At 36.9% G+C, this 4961-nt stretch overlaps 1 protein-coding gene across 1 annotated transcript in view; it reads right to left on the reverse strand.

The window, feature by feature from the left end:
• Window positions 1-4961, reverse strand: part of LOC119429098 (nck-associated protein 5) — a 90036-nt gene that overhangs the window by 53375 nt on the left and 31700 nt on the right. The window lies entirely within an intron of this gene.

The raw sequence follows: 4961 nt of genomic DNA on the forward strand, positions 1-4961 counted from the left end.
TAAACAAGCTTAAACTACCAGAAGGAAGCAAAAAGAGCTGAAATGAGTCCAAAAATTATAAAACAGCTGAAAAATAATAAATTTGTACAAAATAGCTAAATAGTAGCTTAAATACAGTAGCAGAAAAAGTTGAAAGTAGCTGAAATAACTTGAAGGGAGCATAACAAGCTTAAATCAGTAGAGAAAAGTTAATTTGGCTGAACGTAGCAGAAATTACCACGAAAAACTGGAATTTATAAAAAAAAACAGCTGAAATGAGCTAAAAGCATGCTGAAATGTAGCTGGAATGGAAGAACAAGTCTAAGTTAGCAGAAAAAAGCAGAAAGAACACATATTTGCTGAATTAGGTTGAAATAAGCAAAAATTAGCATACAAATTTGGATATTTGATAAATAAGCTGAAATGAGCAAAAAATAGCTTAAAAGGCAGAAAGAAGCTTAAATTACCAGAAGGGAGTTGAGAGAGCATATTGTTGCTGAATTAGGCTGAAAAAGTTTCAATGAGTGCAAAAAATGTGGAATAGCCAAAAAAGCTAAAATGAGCAAAAAATGGAATAGTAGGCAAAATAGCTTAAACTTACAAAAAATAAGCTGAAAGGAGCATAACAAGCTGAAATTAACAGAAATAAATTAAAAGAAGCACAAAAATGTAGTTAGCAGAAAAAAAGTTTTAAGGATCACAAAAAAGCTGAAAAACAAATGAAAATAGCTGAAAATGAGCTTACATTTGCACAAGGAAGCTGAAAGAAGCTGAACCAGAACAAATTGTGAAAGGAGCAGTAAAAGGTTGTAAACAGGTCTAAAGATTTGAAGGATGTAAAATGAGCTCAGTTCATTTTCTTTGAGAAAAAAAGTGGCAGAAAATGCTAAATATTTCAAAAAGCTAAAGTTGCACCAATACCAAAAGTAATAGCACCCTTTTCTTGAACAAGCTGAACATTTTGATATATGATTTGTTGCAATAGCACAAAAACTGTGGAACGAGAAAGCTTCTGAAAAATGTACAGAAGAAAAATGGATCACAATAGTGTGAGTGCTTTATAAACATTCACACAATAATTTGACGATGTCACCATTGACCACCTTATGATCCAATATATTATGTCCCTTCAAGACAGTATCCCACTAGGCTTCGACTGCTGCCGGCTTCTTGGCCTATTTTCTTGCAGTTTGGGGTCTCTGACTAATGTCCAGCAGCTGCAGCCATTTGAAATACTACTTTTAAATCTTATGGACGGTGCTTGAAACTAACTTTATCGGACATGTGTTGCAAAGAATTTCTTCTCTAAATACTTTTCTTTAAAGCACAAGCAAAAAATCTATGGCACATGATAAAAGACTAAGATTGGGAAATTGTACTTTTGATTTTGACTTACGAATTGATTGCTGGTCAAAGGAAACCAAGTTAGAAAACTCTGTCTGAAAACTGACATGAACCATGTCTCACTATGGATAAGGAGTTTTTTTTTTAATCTATTAGTGTATATAGGAAATTAACACAAAACCTCTAGCTAGTGTCGGTCAGTGTGGTTGTAAAATATAATTTTCAACAGGGATGAACGTTTGAAAATATGACAAATTTCCAAACTGTTTCAGGACCCCCATATTCATCTAGATACTTCAAAGATTGCCCTATGATAACTTTTTTCTCAACTCCTTTTAGATTTGCTTTACTCTGGATGATGATCCTATTACAATGTCAAAAACAACAGGCCGATTGTGGGTGATGTTAACAGGGTATGACGTGGTTTTAAGGTTTGTTCATTCAACCTTTATTTACACAGGTTAATCCCATTCAAGGTATGTATTGAAACCACAATGGGCTCTAATACGAGTGTTATAGGTAATGATTGGTAATGGAGGGTTTTGAGTGCAGGTGTGGTGGTATATTATCATGATGGCAGTGTATCCATGATGTGGGGTCCTGGCATAGCTTGTTTGTTGGGAATTTTAAACAGCAATGGCTATGTTGGCTAGGCTATGACCACGTTGACTGAACCAGTCTAGCAAAGACAGGGTACCTGTGGGTTTAGCATTGTGCTAACATGGCGTACTCTTCTAGCCAAATCCCAACACAGTCTGAGAGTTGTGCCATGATGTGGTTGTATCATCGTGGGAAAATACAGCTGATGTATAAAGGAGTAGTAAGAGCGCAGTTGGTAGCATTGCAAAATTCTGGGGATTTTTCAAATTTGGAAACTTTCCATGTGACTTGGAGTTTAAAATAAAGAACGTTACAACAAATAGTGATGCAATAACAAACAAAAAAAGAAAGAACTGTAAAAATGTTCATAATGCATTGGTTTCTAAAAGCTGTGGGTTGTGACACAGCAGTAGCCCATCTCAACAACACGGAAACTAGAGGAAAGTCTATTTGACGAGTTCTAAAGATGTAGCAACATCATGAAAACTGATGGAAAAAATATGTATTATGTGTTTTCTTTTTCTTTTAGTCAGAAAGTGTTTCTACTATGTGAAATTTTTCCAGCTGCAGGGGGGGAGGAAATTTTCCCTTTTGAGCTTGGAATGAATAAATATTTGTTTTGTTGTGTTGATGTCAGAGAGGTTTTGCGCGTTATTGTAAGGACGACATTCTGTACTGGATTTTGGAGGGCGGCGTTCATTTGGATGTGAGGTCAGTTTACTCTCTCCTTGCAAGACCTGGACTCCTGAGTAATGATTTTAGAGAATTTTCTACCAAAACTTTCACGTTGAAGGAGTTTTCTAAATTTTATGGATTATATGCTGCTTTTTGCTTTTGTTGTCCATCATATTTATGAAATAAACAAAGTAAAACGTTTTACTATGCCTTAAACTAGAGGTACCGAACACTGATCCTTGGGGTCCAACGTCCTGTTTTGTTTTACTTGTTTTCCTCCTTCAACACTCAAGTTTTGCAAATTCTGCCAATGGTGCGTTGGAGGAGAAGGACATCCAGAATGTGCAGGACAGTGGGCCCCAAGGGTCAGTGTTGGGGACCTTTGCTTTAAACTACCGTATTTTTCGGACTATAAGGTGCACCGGATTATAAGGTGCAACATCAAGAAACGGGTCTATTTTCATACATAAGGCACACCGGATTAGAAACAAAACAGTCAAATAAGTCAAACTTTATTCAACTCATTCACAGTAACTCTCAACATTGTTCAGTTGTACCACATACAATCAGTTCGAGGTCAGTAAGCACAACCAGAATTAATACATAAGGCGCACCGGATTATAAGCTCGCTGTCGATTTTTGAGAAAGTTAAAAGGATTTTAAGTGCGCTTTTTAGCCCGAAAAATACAATATACTATTTTCATCTTTTAAAAAACCAGTTCCATACAAAACAAACCTATTTATATCACTGATTTTCAGCTAGAAGAGTTAAACAACATTTTTGTTACTTTTAACTCTTGAATATTCGTGAAACTCACATTTTTCCAAGCAGTTCTACCTTTAAGGTCTTGGAGTTGTTTAGTTTGACTTCATTGTTGTGGGTCTTTCATGATTACTTTGCGAGTCTTTATAAAGGTGTAAAAACCAGCCTCCGGCTCAGAGAGTTAATGCATTTCTGCTTTCCTTTCGCTCCGTTTATTTACATTTCAATGTTTTTAGGCTGTTTTCCACCTTTATACTAATACATGCACTATAAAAGTAAAGAAACAGATGGGATTCTGTGTACATGGTTAAAAATTGATTAAACACAGGTCCCAAAATTAGCAGAGAAGAAATTAAACCATTGTTTCATTTGTAACATTTGAATGCATGTTGCAGAATGCCTTTAAGCACATAAAGGGCGCTTCAAGTTAGGAAAACAAAGTCTAAACTTTTAATTAAAGTATACCAATAACGAAACATTTATCCCGAGTTTAATTACGTTTCATCTTTTCACATTATCGTTTCCTTCCTACTTGGGTTTTTGGAGCCTTGATGTGGTCTAAAACTGGTAAAATAACACAGTGTCATGTGTCATGGTTCACATGAGCTGAATTTGTCATCCCTTCAACAGATGGCTGTCAAACCCACAGATACCTTTGGTTAATGTGCTGCTGAAAATCAAGATTCGCAGCTCTGATGGATGGCTGCAGCTCCGGCTACAAATGCAGCTGTGAAGATGCTGCTGCTCCGTCCTAATGGAAAATGTTCACAACACTTTGTTTTTCTGCTCGATTCAATCTCATTCAAACACATATTAGGTTTTCAATCTTGTTCGATTCCATCGGCCAATTGGACTCAGGGTGATACTTTATAGTCACGTCTGTTTTTGTCTTTTTGTTTGCCGGTTCGGTTGGGAAGTCTGAACTCGGTAATAATCTCCCAGAGAGGGAGTGCGAGGAGGAAGAAAAAAAAAAAAAGGGGGAGGGAACCCTGTCCCTCGCGCTGCCCTTTCAAGTTATTGAGTTTGTCTGCTGAATACACAGAGCAGAGCTGCAGCAGGAGCACATGGCTGCTTGGTTAAACAGCGGCTGGGAACAGAATAATCGCCATCCGTGTTTATTCTCTTTGACAGTCTGATCACAGGAGGGAAGTGTGTGTTTACATTCAGTCCATCCTCCACATCTTTGTGGAAATGAGCAGTTTATACCCGTTAAAGGTTCAACGAACGAGTTAGATCATCTCCTTACATAATGCGTGAAGGTTAATGCGCTAAAGTCATCGAATGGGACTTTACGTGCATCCTCAAACAACAACAAATGCCACTTCCTTTTAACTTTATTATTTTACATCTTTTTTTATGTTTCATGTCATTCAAAAATGTTTTTCTTTTCATATATTGTTTCCTCTAATACTACATTATTTTAGCTATCGTTCTGCTACTTTTAGTTTGGTGCTAGCATTGTGCAGCTTTCAAATGTTAGCTAGACAAGTTACTTGCACAGTAGATGACAGCTGGGTCCTTTGCTGTTTTGCTGAAAGGAAAGTGGCCCTTCCCTGCTTTTAGCTAGGCTCTTCGCTGCTTTTAGCTAGGCTCTTCGCTG

The sequence above is a fragment of the Nematolebias whitei genome, chromosome 23 (genome assembly GCF_014905685.2).
Source record: "Nematolebias whitei isolate Nwh7 chromosome 23, NemWhi1, whole genome shotgun sequence".
NCBI lineage: Eukaryota > Metazoa > Chordata > Actinopteri > Cyprinodontiformes > Rivulidae > Nematolebias > Nematolebias whitei.